Source organism: Gorilla gorilla, chromosome 11, assembly GCF_029281585.2.
Source record: "Gorilla gorilla gorilla isolate KB3781 chromosome 11, NHGRI_mGorGor1-v2.1_pri, whole genome shotgun sequence".
Classification (NCBI taxonomy): domain Eukaryota; kingdom Metazoa; phylum Chordata; class Mammalia; order Primates; family Hominidae; genus Gorilla; species Gorilla gorilla.
Genome location: NC_073235.2, coordinates 79,772,131 through 79,789,153, shown reverse-complemented (window position 1 = coordinate 79,789,153; position 17,023 = coordinate 79,772,131). Strand labels below are relative to the sequence as shown.

The 17,023-nt window shown below is 40.5% G+C and overlaps 1 non-coding gene across 1 annotated transcript in view; it reads left to right on the top strand.

Annotated features, from left to right (window-relative positions):
- Window positions 1–17,023, top strand: part of LOC115933760 (uncharacterized) — a 109,139-nt gene that overhangs the window by 75,471 nt on the left and 16,645 nt on the right. The window contains exons 6-7 of the transcript XR_010129631.1: window positions 5,639–5,734; window positions 5,932–6,003. This is a non-coding gene — a transcript (uncharacterized protein). The remainder of the gene's footprint in view (window positions 1–5,638; window positions 5,735–5,931; window positions 6,004–17,023) is intronic.

The window sequence follows — 17,023 nt, the reverse complement described above, 5'->3', positions numbered from 1 at the left end:
AATTTAGATCTCTGGTGTGGAGCCTGTAAATCTGTATGTTTGAAACCTTCCCAAGGTGATTCTGATGTCCAGTCATATTTGGGTCATAGTCCAGAATGCAGTCATGCATTGCTTAATGACAGGGATTTGTTCTGAAAAATGTGTCATTAGGTAATTTCTTCATTGTAGAACCATCATAGAGTGTGATTACACAAACCTAGATGGTATAGCCTACTACACACCTAGGCTATGTGGTATAGCCTATTGCTCCCAGGCTACAAACCTGTACAGTATGTTGCTGTACTGAACACTGTAAGTAATTGTAATACAATGGTAAGTATGTGTGTATCTAAATATATCTTAACATAGAAAAGGTGCAGTAAAAATACAGTATTCGAATCTCATAAAACCACCATCATGTAAGAGGTCCGTAGTTGAACTGAAATGTTGTTGTGTTGCCCATGATTGTACTTGGATTTCAGGACTCTGCAGATGCTTGGTGGTCTTATGGGTTTGGCCATGGGGTATTGCCTCTGAGAAACTGCCATCTGCTTGCCAGAGATTCTGAAAAGACCAGAGTTGCCTATTTGCAGTCTTTTCTTCAAGACTATCTACTATGTTGGCAAAAAGGCCTAGGTTTCTTCTCTGTCCATTCTCAATCCCTCAGTCTGTCCTTGTGACTTACTTGCTCCTTCAAGCTGCCCAGTAGTGGCGCTGGTGAAAATAAAATAGACTTTGGTCCTACAGACCTGTCACGGACTCTCAGCCCAGCCTCTTCTATGTGTGCCATTTGCCTCATCTGTAAATGTAGTTAATATTGTCCTCTCAAAGATGTTAGGAAAACCAGAAGAATGTATTTATGTAACACCTAGAACAAGTATACCCTGCATTAGGCATTATTTGTTTGGTTTTACCTGTCCATCTCAATGAACATGCTGGGTTAATGAAGTGTGTTCATCAATTTTCCCTGATCATAGCCTTTTAGATTGCTCTGAGCAGTGTTTCTCAAAGTAGGAGACACAGACCACCTACCTGTGATTGACAGGAGGACAGAAATCTGCTCTAATGCACTCTAACCTTCTGCACTTTTCACTTTTTATTGAAATATACATATAGAAAGGTGTATTTATTGTAAGTGAACAGCTCAGTGGCTTTTCCTAAACTGAACACACCCATGTAACCAGCACCCAGATCAAGAAACAGAACATTACCAGCACCCCCGAAGCCTCCTCTGCAGGCACACTTTAAGAACCACTGGTCTAGGAAGACCCCAGCTGGGGCACTGTCCTAAACCACCGTCCCGCCTTTACCTAGCAGGCCAAATCTGCATGCAGTGTCAGCTATTCCCAATCTGAGAGGCTGGGCCTGTAGCCTCACATACACCCTTCATAGTGATGCAACTTCATTTGTAAAAAGGGTCACAAAGGGTGTTTCTATAATTTATATTCCTAGCATACACCCTAAACTGCTTAAAGCAAATGAATTCAGGTCCCAGCCAAAAAGGAGTGGAGACCAGTCACTGCCTGAAAGCATTGGCTTATTACAACACTCCAGCATTTTCTCACGGCAGGGTGAATGAGGTGGATTCTAGTGTAATTACCTGTGTGTAATTGAAAACTAAATCACCGATGGCTGCAGAGTTTAAATATCCATTTAAATACTTTCAATTTATTGCACTTATTTTTGCAGGAGATGCTACTACCAAATAGGCTATTAATTTTTCTAGTGGATTAAAATCTGAATAGGTACATTAAAAACTAGCACAGCTCAAATAAATGTCCTCTTTTTCCAAAGATTATTAAAGAGAGTTTTCTTTTTCTTTAACCCAGCTATTCAAATACTCTATTAGACCAGGACCTGTAATAATACAGGCCTTGTCCAGAAGGGATCAGGTTTCTATGTTATATAATTAGGCAAGACTTTAAATAGTAAGACATGCACCTGTGGTGCTTTTGTCTCTAACTCCACAAATTTCAACATGCATACAAATCAAGAAGGGGTGGTGGTGTTATCATGCAAATTCTGCTTCAGTGGGTGTTGGAGCCTGAGATTCTGGCTTTCTAACAAGCTCCCAGGTAAGTGCTGATGCTGCTGCTTTGAGGGCCACACACCTTGAGGAGTAGGAAGAGTACTCATACTGGAAGAGTATTCAGCACGGACTGGAATCCTGCATACATATCTGAGCTCTGTGTTCTGGTGTGTATATAGACTTTTTTAAAAAATTAGTAGAGATGGGGTCTCACCATTTTGGCCAGGCTGGTCTCAAACTCCAGGGCTCAAGAGATCCTCCTGCCTTGGCCTCCCAAAGTGCTGAGATTACAGGCATGAGCCACTATACCTGGCTTATATAGACTGCTTCTAAGGTCCATTCTAACTGTACAATTCCATGATTCAGTCACTCTTTGGCTATTAACTAATTTTTTTAGGCTTCTGTTTCTCATTGTTTATAAGCTGCTATATTAGAGAATGTTCTGTACTGGAAGGCCAGATAAAAAGTCTTACTTAAGGCCAATAAGTTTTATTTTTCAATCTTCTACAAGTCTGCCTCAACCCATGGGAAATCTTGGCTAATAGTAACATGATACTGGGCTTGGACCATAAACTAAATTTGAGTCAGCAATGTAGGGCTTTGGTTAGATAAGCAAGAATGAACTTGGGAATATAACCAAAAGAAAGGGACAGCCAATCCTACCAGAATAGGCGTATTTATATGAATACTTTTTTCAAATATCCACAACTGGGAAAAGCTGCTGAACACATAAAGAAAAGTTAAAAGCACGGCATTATTTAGCTAGTGAAAAGAGAACAAAGAATGCCTTAAGAATAATTTTTGAATGGCAGCAGAAACCAGCATATCCTGTGAAGTAAATGCCTTTTCAGGACCTCAAAATAGATTTAGCTTGCCTCTAAAGCAGAACTTTCCCATGATAATGACGATCCTAGGTGGTAGGATTGCCAATGGTAATTTTCTTTCCCAAAGATTCTTACAACCAACCATAAACCTACTAGATAACCTATCAGTTGTGTTATTAACTGATATATCAGTTGGGGTTCAGTGCAGACACTTCTCTAGGTACTGAATGCTAAGAATTATATGCTTAAAAATTATATGCTCTTACCATTAGAAGAGCTGGAAGAAGGCTGAGGGAGAAGCCTTCTTCCAGCCCTTCTAATGGTAGGAGCATTAAGAGGGATGCTGTTGGGCTCGCAGTTCAGTCCACACAGCTACAATCTAGAGGTCACGAAGCTATAGAGTCCACTGCTGACATCACAGTCATTTCTCACAGATGAAGTTAGTGGCAATGCAGAGGCACATAAAGTCTGGTCACTAAAAACCACATTTAATGTTGCACGTACATCAACAACTACCAGTGAAAACTAATAGGCAGCCAGGCATGTTGGTGCATGCCTGAAGTCCCAAACATTTGGGACACTGAGGTGGGAGGATCCTTGAGCCCAGGAGGTCTAGGCTGCAGTGAGTTGTGATTGTGCCACTGCACTCCAGCCTGGACAGAACAAGAATCTTTCTCAAAAAATAAATAAATAGAGAGAGAAGGAGGGAGGGAAGGAGGAAGGTAAAAAGAGAGAGAAAGGAAGGAAGGGAAAGAAGAGGAAGGAAGGAAGGAGAAGAGAAAGAAAAGGAAGGAAGGAGAAAGAGAAAAAAAGGAAGGAGAAAGAAGAGAAAGAAGAGGGAGGAAGGAAGGAAGGAAGGAAGGAAAACTAATAGGCAGGGGAAATAGCCTCTCTCTTCCTTTTACCTTTCTAATTTCGCATCATTATATCTAATTGGCACAGTTTAAATTGTTTAACAAATCCTATTAGCACCTCAGCCTAGAATTATAGTTATTGAGCTTTGTTCCTAACTCAGTATAAATCCATCTTTATTGAAGTATAGCATACAGACAGAAAAAGGCACAAATTACAATCAGAGAGCTTGATGAATTTTCATAAAGTAAACACACCTACATATTGCTAGCACCCAGACTGGGAGGCAGAAACTACTACCATACCAGAAGCTCCCTTCATTATCTTTTCTAGGCATTATCCTCCCTCAAATTGACTGTAATCTTGGCTTCTAATACCCTAGACCAATTTGGCCTATTTTTAAACATTAGACAAAATGGAATGATAAGTGTGTATTATTTTATTACTGGCTTTTCCTACTCAACTATTTGTGAGATTCATTCATGTTGAGAGTAGTAATAGTATCTTCATTTTCATTGCTGTGTAGTATTCCATCGTATGAATATAACACAATTTATACATTCTACCAAAGATGGACATTTGGGTTGTTTCCAATGTGAGATTACTGCAACTAGTGCCACTGTGAACACTGGTGAACACACACACACGCACACACATATTTCAGTTGGATATACAAAAGTGGAATTTCTCTGATGCATGGGGTTCAGCTTGAGTAGTACTGCCCAACAGTTTTTCACGTCTTCATCAAAACTTGATCTTTTCCATCTTTTAAATTTTAGCCATTCTCTTCAAAGACTAATGCAGTGTATTGAATCTCATTGTTGTTTTCATTTTTCTGATATCAAATAAACACCTTTTTAATTGTTTATTGGCCATTTGGGTACCCTCTTCTGTGAAATGCCTATTCATGTATTTTGTGTGATTTTCTATTGGCTTGTCTGCCTTTTCTTGTTTTTGTAGTCCTTTATTCTGGATATGAGTCCTTTGTCGGGTATATGTATTGATAATATCTTTTGCCACTATGTGGCTTTTTGTTTTTTTTTTTTTTTTTGAGACGGAGTCTTGCTCTGTCACCCAGGCTGGAGTGCAGTGGCGTGATGTGGGCTCACTGCAAGCTCCTCCTCCCGGGTTCACACCATTCTCCTGCCTCAGCCTCCCAAGTAGCTGGGACTACAGGTACCCGCCACCATGCCCAGCTAATTTTTTGTATTTTTAGTAGAGACGGGGTTTCACCATGTGAGCCAGGATGGTCTCAATCTCCTGACCTTGTGATCTGCCTGCCTCGGCCTCCCAAAGTGCTGGGATTACAGGCGTGAGCCACCGTGCCAAGCCCACTCTGTGGCTTATTTTATTCACTCTTTTAATAGTGTATTTTGATGAAGACATTCATAATTTTGAATTAGTTTAGTTTATCAGATGTTTTCCTTTGTGGCTTATTTATTTTGTGTGTCTCCAGTTTAAGAAATCTTTGTGGACTCCAAAATCGTGAGTATTCTTCTGTTTTCTTGTGAAACTGTTAATGTCCCACTTAGATTTACAATTTATCTAGTATTGACTTTTATGGATGGTGAAAAGTGGGAAATATAGTTTTGAGCCTTCCAGTTTCTATAATTCTGTAGAGTAAAGATGGAGTATATAGAGAAGGTAGTGAAAATGTATGCAAGAAACCATATCTAACACAGTTAACTTAGGTGACTGTTTACGCTGTAAAACAGTGATATGGTTAGGCTTTGTGTCACCACTCAAATTTCATCTTGAATTGTTTTTGTTTTTTTTTTTTGAGATGGAGTCTCGCTCTGTCGCCATGCTGGAGTGCAGTGGCACGATCTCAGCTCACTGCAACCTCCGCTTCCAGGGTTCAAGCATTTCTCCTGCCTCAGCCTTCTGAGTACCTGGGACTACAGGCACACGCTGCCACGCCCACTAATTTTTGTTGTTGTTGTTTGTATTTTAGTAGAGACGGGGTTTCACCATGTTGCCCAGGCTGATCTCAAACTCCTGAGCTCAGGCCATCTGCCCGCCTCGGCCTCCCAAAGTGCTAGGATTACAGGTGAGCGCCCGGCCTCTTATCTTGAATTGTAATTCCCGGGTGTTGAGGGACAGACCTGGTGGGAGGTGATTGGATCATGGGGGAGGTTCCCCCATGCTGTTCTTATGACAATGAGTGAGTTCTCATAGATCTGATGGTTTTATAAGGAGCTCTTCCCACTTTGCTTCTCTCTCCCTCCCTCCTGCTGCCTTGTGAAGAAGGTGCCTGCTTCCCCTTCACCTTCCACCATGATTGTAAGTTTCCTGAGGCCTCCCCAGACATGTGGAACTGTGAGTCGATTAAATCTCTTTTCTTTATAAATTACCCAGTCTCAGGTAGTATCTTTATAGCGGTATAAAAACAGACTAATACAAACAGGTAGCTCTAAATTGTGAGTTTTTCTTAACTCCTTTGATCTTCTGTGATAGCGATTTTTCACATTTCACACTTCCCTAATGCCAAAAATCCACCTCCAGCAGCTGTTTTGCCTCTTTCTTATCCTGCCTCTTGGAAGAATGTCATCATTATTGCTGCCACAGCACTGTGTTCTTTTTCAGAAGTTACAGCAAGAATTGGTTGGCTTTCTTTCTTTCTTTTTTTTTTTTTCTCAGACAGAATCTGGTTCTGTCGCCTAGGCTGATGTGCAGTGGTGGGATCTTGGCTCACTGCAACCTCTGCCTCCCGGGTTCAAGCAATTCTCTCACCTCAGTCTCCCGAGTAGCTGGGATTACAGGCACAAGCCACCATGCCCGGCTAATTTTTGTATTTTCAGTAGAGATGGGGTTTCACCATGTTGGCCAGGATGGTCTCGATCTCCTGACCTCGTGCTCCACTTGCCTTAGCCTCCCAAAGTGCTGAGATTACAGGTGTGAGCCACCGCGTCTGGCCAGATCTGCTTTCAAATAAATGAAAAGAAGACCAGGGTTAGAATTGGTGGGAAAATGTGAATATTAGAATTCTTTTAAAGAAATATAGTTTTACCACATAGTCTAAGATCATGTGATCAAGTACAAGGCATTGTTCTAAAAGGCTTGAGGAAAAGTTGTTTCTCCTAAGAGGTTAAACAAGCTCATAACCCTACCTCTCCTCACTTGCAGGCACAACCACTTCCTGTGTCTTTTTCATGTGGAGCAACTGATGTTTTCTCAATCTTATATAAGATGTTATACAAGGCCGGATGTAGTGGCTCATGCCTGTAATCCCAGCACTTTGGGAGGCCGAGGTGGGCAGATCACCTGAGGTTAGGAGTTTGAGATCAGCCTGGCCAACATGGTGAAACCCCATCTCTACTAAAATACAAAAAGAAAAAAAATTAGCTGGGCATGGTGGCAAACACCTGTGATCCCAGCTACTCGGGAAGCTGAACCTGGGAAGTAGAGGTTGCAGTGAGCCGAGATCGCGCCACTGCACTCCAGTCTGGGTGACAAAGCAAGACTCCATCTCAAAAAAAAAAAAAAAAAAAGTTATACAAAAGAGGTTTCAAGCGAGTTCCCTACCTTCCTCAGAATCAGATTTTTCCCCATAGGCTCCTCTAGAAATTATGGCATGGCTACTGGAACAGTAAAATATATCTAGAGCAAGATTCTTCTCAACCCTTTTGTGCCTTATCCCCGCTCTCTCCTTTGATATTTGGATATATCATTTGGTTCCCTAATAATAATAGCTGAAGTGGGTTGTGAAATATGACTTTTTTATTATTCAACCCAATTCCTATTCCATGGCCACATATCTCTGGGCTGTTAGTAAAAATCATTTTACGATATATTTTCAACTCATACCACATAGTAGCAGGATCTTACACAGTGCCAAGGCTTCTGGAATGGGGCAGGTACCTTAGCTGGTCCTTAACTAGTTCACAATGATTCAGCCAAGATTCATATACATTGTAGGGGTCCCATGACCCCTTTATGTCTAGGACCTTCTATTATTTCTGAGTTACCCTATTGTTTCTGAGTTATGTTCATCTGCATAAATGCATCTGCATAGTCATTCCCCTAATTCCTACTTGCCAGGCACTCTTCTAATTACTCCATGTGCATTGTCTCATTTAATCCTCATAATAACCCTATATGACAGTGTTGCTATTATTATTTACATTTTATAAATGAGGACATTGAGGTTAGGTAATATGCCCGAAGCCCTTATATCTCAGTAGTGCTGAAGTTTTTGCTGTGGATTGACTCTCTACTCTTAAAAGTGTGAGTGCTCATTAATAATCCATTGGCACACTCACTGTGCTTCTCAAATCTTAGACAAACCTCTTGTCATCACCTTGAAGAATTCATCTTTGCAAAGACCCATTACACCAAGGCATGCCAGTCATCTTAGTTAATCTTCATATTCAATTCATGAAGCAAGTATTTCTAGAGACTGGCTATATGCCCAGCACAAGTTCTGATGACAGAATGGGATAAGGAGCAACAGTAGCACAAGAGTCTCTTTCGTCGAAATCTTAAAAGCAAGATATCAGGACTTCATAACAAGAAACATAGAATCCCTAACCCCAGAGAGTAATCAGCTCATCTCATTGCTTCCCCTTTAGACTAAGAGCAATTTTAGTAGAATGAGTTCCCTGGACACAGCACCTGCAGGATATGTGAAGGTGCTTTATAAATTTTTTGTCCAAGTTATCAATTTTATCTAATGGAATTTAACTAAATTAGAAAGAAACCTAAGTCCTTCAGTCACTAACCCATAGATTTAATACCTGGGACTCAGACATATGAATATTGTTGTTCTTGATGGCCATATTTTCTGGGTCATCTCCCAGAAGTAGCATATTCTTATGCTAATTTGAGTGCTACTAAACCCAGAAGGGCCCACATTCACCCACCCCTCACTCCCCCATGGTTCAGTAGGCCTCAAGTCTCAATTTTCCAATTATCTAATAAATTGAAGGCTTCCATTGGGAGTAGGATGAGGATGGAATCTTAAGGAAATTGAAAGTGCCATTTCACAGTCAATATAGTTTTAGTAGGTTTTAGGGATGAACCTGGTACCTAACCACTAAATATAAGGCTTTTAAAGGAATCTATGTCCATGTCCCTAAAAAAACAATTTAAAACCCAGTCTGGTCATATTCCTCAATTAAGAACCATGTTATATTCCTTATATTTATTGGTACCTTAATCATTAAAAACTTGACCACTTTACAGTGAACTTCTAGTATTTTCTCTACTTTTTACTCTTCTAGACGGCAGTAGATGTTTCTGTCCTGATACCAGCTCTTGACTTGAGCAAAACCGTGCTTCTAGCTACTCAAGGGCAGACAGAGCTCTCTGGAGGGGACCATTGAAGAGTTTATAACAATGTTTTACAAAGTTCAAATTACTCTTGCTTATCTGGAATCTTTTGAAAATTAATCCCTAAGTGGCCGAATGTAAGAAAATTTACTGTGGTGCTAGTTTTACTGAAATATTTTGTCCTAGATTTTTGTGACCATGAGTGTCTCCTTCTTCCCTGGAGAAGGATATCTGTTCTACGTCATTCTCACTTCCTAGAGAGGAGAAAAATCAGAACTATTTCCTCTACTCTGTCAGGTAGGTCTAGTCAAACAGTCCATCATTCTGATAGCAGAATATCAGGACTTCATAACAAGAAACATAGAATCCCTAACCCCAGAGAGTAATCAGCTCATCTCATTGCTTCCCCTTTAGACTAAGAGCAATTTTAGTAGAATGAGTTCCCTGGACACAGCACCTGCAGGATATGTGAAGGTGCTTTATAAATATTTTGTTTGCTTGTTTTTGAGACAGGGTCTTGCTTTGCAGTGAACACAGTTCACTGCAGCCTCGACCTCCTGGGCTTAAGCAATACTCTCACCTCAGCCTCCCGAACAGCTGGCACCACCACACCTGGCTAATTTTTGTATTCTTTGTAGAGACAGGGTTTTGCCATGTTGTCCGTGCTGGTCTCAAACTCCTGAGCTCAAGTGATCCACCCACCTCAGCTTCCCAAAGTGCTGGGATTACAGGCATGAGCCACAGTGCCCGGCCTTGCTTTATAAACTAAAGCAGCATATACCACTGCAGGTTGTTGAAATTTTGTCTTTATATTTCCTTTGCTTTTTAGCCTAGAAAGTACTCTCACCAGCAAAAACAACCACATTACACATTTTAAAACCATTGCTAGATTTCAGTGGTGGTGGTATGATAGTAGCAATAGCAAGAGAAACTAAAAGAAGAATGTAAGGGTGGGGTATGTGTATGTCCATGCCCATGTACTGGCTTTTCTACATGCTCCAAGAAGGTTTCTCAAAGGTATCCAGTGTTCAAATGGGAAGGAGCACAGATCAGATGGGGAATCTGCCCAGGTGTCAGAGAATTCATGTTAATCTTCTGGCCAAAATAACTATCCATTCCAAGTTCATGTTATTATTTTTTGAAAAAATAACAACCATTTTCATTGCTAATATTCTTCAAAGACTTGCAGAGATTTTACCCACTTTTGTAAAACTGTTTAAGATTTCTTAAGTTAGCTCTTAAGAACTTATCTTAAGATAGCTCTGTCTTAAGAGCTGAGATAAATTCTAGTCTGGAAGTCAGAATGACCCAGAACAGATGCCCTTTCTCAATTCCACATTAATGGAGACCTTAGGCTGGGTTCCACCTCCTTAAAAAAAGGCAGGGCTGTGTATGGACCCAGTAAAGGGTGGAGACACAAGGTTGGTAGTGACTCACTTCAGTTTTTGGAAGGAGGCGGATTAAGCTTCCACCCCCACAAGCCTAATGCTGGGAACTCCCACTTTGGAAGATGAGGCAGATCTTGACATGAAAGCAGTCTGAAGTAGCGTTCCACCTTAGAAAAGAAGTTACATTCATTGTTAGATTTGAGACTGCACAGCTAAAATGTAAGAAACAGAAGTGTCCAGTATATTCAAAAGCCTTAAAAATGCACATTTTGTTCGCTGACCAATGTCAAATTTATAACTCTATCTTTAGGAAGTTATTAAGCATGTCTGCAAAGATTAAACTACTAGGCAGATCATCTAAACTGTGTTTATCATAAAAAAATAGAAAACCAACCTAAGTGTCCAACAATACGAGTTTAATTAAATACATCCATATAATGTTATATTTTTCATATTTAAAATAATGTTATAGATACATGTTTATTAATGTGGTAAGGTGTCTAAAATATATTAAGGACAAACACAGGTGACCAACCAATATGTACTTGATGATTCCATTTCAGTAAAATAAATACATGTGTGAGTATATGCATATGGTTTTAAAAGCTCTTAAAGGGTTTCTGGTTCAAGGTGGTGGATTGACTACATGCATTTAACTTCCCCTTGCTCTCTAAATCTCACTAACATGATATAAAAATACACACACATACAGTCACAAAGAACACAGTTCATATAAAAGTACGAAAAGAAATTCCCCCTGACTTTACCCCCCCATCCAAATTCTAGGTCTTGCCTCCATCTCTAGAAATGGGAAGAATGCTGAGGAGTAAGACAAAAGAATGGGAAAAGGAGATTTTGACTTTTTTTTAAATACTTTCTGTACTATTTGATGTTTTCATTAGTACTGTGTATTTTTGTAACTTTTAAAGTTATTGAAGGCTAAATTTAAAAGTGGTAATACAGTAGCATCACAGCATTTTGCATTTAGCTTAACTAGCTTTCACCTAAATTTGGGAAGGGTGGAGGGCAAATGAGAAAGAATAAAGGAAAGAGAAAAGGGAGAGAAAGAGGAAGAAAGGAAGTGCAAGAGAGAACATTTTAAATGGTGTTGTGATTTCTGCCTGACCTTTCTTCTTTCTCTCTCTCTCTCTCTCTCTCTAAGAGACAGTATCTCTCTCTGTCACCCAGGCTGAAGTGCCGTGGCATGATCATAACTCACTGCAGCCTCAAATTCCTGGGTTCAAGCCATCCTTCCTGCTCAGCCTCCTGAGTAGGTGGGACTACAGGCACATGCCACCACACCTGGCTAATTTGTTTTTATTTTTACAGACACGGGGTCTTGCTATGTTGCCCAGGCTGGTCTCGAACTCTTGGTCTCAAGCAGTCCTCCCACCTTGGCCTCCCAAGGCAATAGTATCTGATCTTTTCAAATAGCTTGGACCTAACCCAAAATAACTCTGAAAGAGCTGATGTGAATTTGATCTATTTCTGGTCCTGTGTGCTCTTCATATGTTGAGTATCTTGTCATGCTAAATGTGATTCTATTGTTAACAGGTCCTTTTATTTTTATTTGTTTATATACATTTAAATAGCATGGCTTATAAATACAACTACTTCATTAGTTGCTCAACTAACAAAGCTTATATCATGCACATGTGTTGGGTTTTCTACATGCTCCAAGGTGCTATTCCAAACTTAACGATTTAAGGTATTTTCAGGGGTAATCCCATTCCCCTCTTAATTTAGTGGTTAACTCTCAATAAGATGGAAAGCCAGTGCAGAAATTAGTAATCAGTGGTGGAATTCAGGTGTTTTTAATATTCTTCCTCTCTCTCTTTAGTTCTATTTTCAATTTGGATAATAAGTATTCCTTTTGTAGTAAGAAAACTAGGCTGGGCACGGTGGCTCATGCCTGTAATCCCAGCACTTTGGGAAGCTGAGGCAGGCAGATCACGAGGTCAGGAATTTGAGACTCAGCCTGGCCAACATAGTGAAACCCAGTCTCTACTAAAAATACAAAAATTAGCCGGGCATGGTGGCACATGCCTGTAATCCCAGCTACTCAGGAGGCTGAGGCAGGAGAATTGCTTGAACCCAGGAGGCTGAGGTTGTAGTGAGCCGAGATGGTGCCATTGCACTCCAGCTCTGTGCGACACAGCAAGACACCATCCAGGGAAAAAATAATAATAAAATAAAATAACATTATATCTGTATCTATCTACCTATTTATTTATTTAGAGACATGGTCTTAGCCTGGCTAGAGTGCAGTGGTGCGATCACAGCTCACTGCAGACTGGAGCTCCTGGGCTCAAACAATCTTCCTACCTCAGCCTCCTGAGTAGCTGGGACTGCAGGTATGCACCACCATGCCTGGCTAATTTTTTATTTTTATTTTTGTAGAGACAGGGTCTCACTATGTTGCCAGGCTGGTCTTGAACTCCTGGCCTCAAGTGATCCTCCCCCCTTGGCCTCCCAAAGTGTTGGGATTACAGGTGTTAACCACTGCACTGGGCCAGAAAACTATGTATTTTTAAAAACTTTTTGAAATGATAGCTATAACTCTTATTCCACCTTCACCTGGATGATGAGCATCCAGGGACTCTCTTCTCTTTTCATGACTCAACTCTATTTTCATAGGCATCTCATTTCCTCCTTCTACCACAAGTGGAGCACTTTTCAGTGATAAGAAATCATAGCATCACAATTTTGCACCTGCTATCCATCCAGTTAGAAAACCCACTCAGTCCCAATCTGTGTCAAATAGTATTTATAACTAGCCCCTCAAATGATTTTCTCTTTTTCCTTGTGTAAAGTGCTTCCTGAAATTATAAGAAACTCAAATTTATATTAATCAGTAAGACTTTTTCTTCAGAATTTGAAATATACATAGAAAAATGTTGTTCGTAGCAAAAATGTTAAATAGACTACTATTTTATGATATAAATTAAAAGTCAGCCGAGAAACTTCAGATAGTGTAGATGAAGAACTCACATACTGATGATGAATCCATGCTTCTGGCTGCAAAATTGAACAAGTGGGGTTGGGCCATCCCCAAAGAACAGGTTTGAAATCCTGGAAAGACAATCAAGCCTTTATCTCAGGCCTGTGGGGTAACCAAATCCTTTGGATCCTTTTTAAGTTAGGGAGTAAGGAGCAGTTGAGGGATTTTTACTCTTTAGGGGACCAGGTCCTATAGAAATCTGCCCAACCTGGTAGCCTAACCAGGCTGCGGGGTTAATGGTCCTGATCAGTAGAAAGTGAGACTCCAAGACTGTGTGTTCTCTGTGGAAGATAGACACTTGGATAGATACTTAATTACAAGTTAGGGACCCAGTTTTTGTTTGTTTGGTTGGTTTTTTTGTTTGTTTGTTTTGAGACAGAGTTTCCTCTGTCATCCAGGCTGGAGTGCAGTGGCGCCATCTCAGCTCACTGCAACCTCCGCCTCCCGGGTTCAAGCAATTCTCCTGCCTCAGCCTTCTGAGTAGCTGGGATTACAGGTGCCTGCCAACATGCCCGGCTAGGGACCCACTTTTAATACCTTATTATGTGATGCAGAACAATTTCTTTAATCTCATGGACTCTTATTTTTATAGATTTGAAATGGAAATGATGTTGTTTATTCTGCAAATTAAATGAGAGGCTCCCTATAGGTATACAGTGCTGAGGTCCTAATGGATAAGAACAACCTTTAAAACATTTATTAAGATAAAAAGGATAAAATACATCCTGTCTATAGTACAGTTGTTGGGTCTTTTTTAGTGTGAAAAGTGGTAGATAAGCAGTTCCTGAGGAGCCCAGTGGGAAGCCTGGAAAGACCTTCATGTTCTCCTTTAATATTTTGTAACTTGTTTACTTATTAAACTAATGCCTAGGCAACAAGAATAGCATTTTTCTTGCATGGAATCCATCTCTAAGAAAACATACACCTGGAAGCTGTCAACAACAATATGCCAACAAGCCAGGGTGAGCCCATTGACAGAGTTGGCATGGATCAGCTTTAATCCTTCCTCAGGGCACTGAAGCAAAGGACTTAGAAGAGTACTTGTCAGGGGTTCTCACAGGAATTCCACTCTGCCTGGCTATCCAAAGATCACAGCCACCTCCCCTGTCACCTGACATCAGGGCTCCTAAGGATGCTTTACAGAAAGCTCTGCTGAACCAAACTCAGGAGATCTCAAATAGCACAAGTCCAGATATAAATTCTGAAAATCCTTCTTGAGATGAAAATCTCTCTCCTCAGATCCACCAAGCTCCCTGATGACATGCCAACTTGGTCTCTTTGTTCATTATCTCCAAGATCTCAGGCTGGCTGCTAAGCCACTGCAGCAGCCTCCTTACCTGATGTCCCACTTATACCCCCAAACTCAACACAACTTCTCTAGGATATTCTGTCCATTGCACCATTTTACCCCAAATTCTTAGGTGTACTAAAGCTTTGTTCCAGCTTGGATTGTGCACAGTAACTCCAATACTATCTTCACCACTATTCCCATGCCTCACCCCCACTAAGCCTGCTGGGCTGGGCCTGTACTGAATCTCCGCACCACCCTCACCCACTCCACCCTACCTCACCATCTTTGTTGGATCACTGCTCACTTGCAGAAAATCAAGTGTAAACCCTGCTAGTCATTTCCACTCTTTTTGGTCTTTAATCACTCATGATAGCCCTTTAATGTGTCCCTTAGACTCTATGATATTTGATAGTAAAAGAGGTATTGAAAGCATATTTTCAGGTCCTCCTGCTTTCAGATTCTTCCTTCTGTCTCTACTTCTGAGATGGAGACTGAGTAGGGAGTCACCAAACTGATCTGGAGAAGATGAACTAGATATGCTCAGATTATGGACCCTGGCCTCAGTGGGGAGAAACTGGAATTCTAACCCACCAGTCCAACTGTCATATCCAATTTTAAACTCTGGCTGGGAACCATGGCTCACACCTGTAATCCCAGCATTTTGGAAGGCCAGGCAGAAGGATTGCTTGAGTTCAGGAGTTCAAGACCAGCCTAGGCAATATAGTGAGACACTGTCTCTACAAAAATAAAAATAAAAAACATGTCTGGCAGCAGACTTCTCAGTGGAAAGCTTACAGGCCAGGCGAGAGTGGCATGACATATTTAAAGTGCTGAAGAAAAAAAAAAACTTTTATCCTAGAATAATATATCCAGGGAAAATATCCTTCAAAGATGAAGGAGAAATAAAGATTCCCAACCAAACAAAAGTTGAGGGATTTCATCAACACCAGACTTCTCCTACGAGAAATGCTAAAGGGAGTTCTTCACTTTGAAAGAAAATGATGTTAAGGAGCAATAAGAAATTATCTGAAGGGGCTGGGTGCAGTGGCTCACGCCTGTAATCCCAGCACTTTGGGAGGCCGAGGCAGGCAGATGACCTGAGGTCAGAAGTTCAAGACCAGCCTGGCCAACATGGCAAAACCCTGTCTCTACTAAAAATACAAAAAGAAAAAAAAAATTAGCCGGGCGTGGCAGTGCATGCCTATAATCCCAGCTACTCGGGAGGCTGAGGCAGGAGAATCACTTGTACCTGGGAGGCGGAGGTTGTAGTGAGCCAACATTGCGCCACTGCCCTCCAGCCCAGGCAACAGAGTGAGACTCCGTCTCAAAAAAAAGAAATTATCTGAAGGTATAAAACTCACTGGTAATATTAACTACACAGACAAGCACAGAATATCATGACACTATAATAGTGTTATGTAAACTACTCATATCTTGAGCAGAAATTCTAAAAGGTGAATCTATCAAAAATAGTAACTACAACTTTTCAAGACATAGATAGTAGAATAAGACATAAATAGAAACCATAAAATGTTAAAAAGTGGGGGCAATGTGGTGTGGAGTTTTTATTAACTTTCTCTCCTTTGTTTTTGCAATTAGTGTTAAGTTGTCATCAGTTTTAAATAATGGGTTATCAAGGAGGATCGCTTGAGCCCAGGAATTTGAGACCAGCCTGGGCAACACAGTAAGACTCTCTCTCTATAAAGAAAAAAAACTTAAAAAAAAAAAAAGAGAAAACAAGACCCAACAATCTGTTGCCTACAAGAAACACTCTTCACCTATAAATACACACATAGGCCTAAAATAAAGGGATGGAAAAAGATATTCCACACAAATGAAAACCAAAAAAGAGTAGGAGTTGCTACATTTCTATCAGATAAAATAGATTTCAAGAGAAAAATATAAAAAGAGACAAGATTATTATATAATGATAAAGAGGTCAACTCAGCAAGAGGGTATAACAATTATATATGCACTCAACACTGGAGTACCCAGATAAAAAAAGCAAATGTTATTAGAGCTCAGGAGAGAGATAGACCCCAATACAATAATAACTGGGGACTCCAACACCACACTTTCAGCATTGGACAGATCATCCAGACAGAAAATCAACAAACATCCAACTTAATCTGCACTATAGACCAAATAGACCTAATAGATATTTACAGAACATTTTGTCCAACAGCTATAGAATACACATTCTTCTCCTCAGCACATGGATCATTCTTGAGGATAGACCATATGTTAGGCCACAAAACAAGTCTTCAAAAAAATTTTTTTTAAATTAAAATCAGGCCAGGCATGGTAGTTCACGCCTGTAATCCTAGTACCTTAGGAGGCTGAGGCGAATGGATCACCTGTGACCTATTCATATAACGGACACTACAT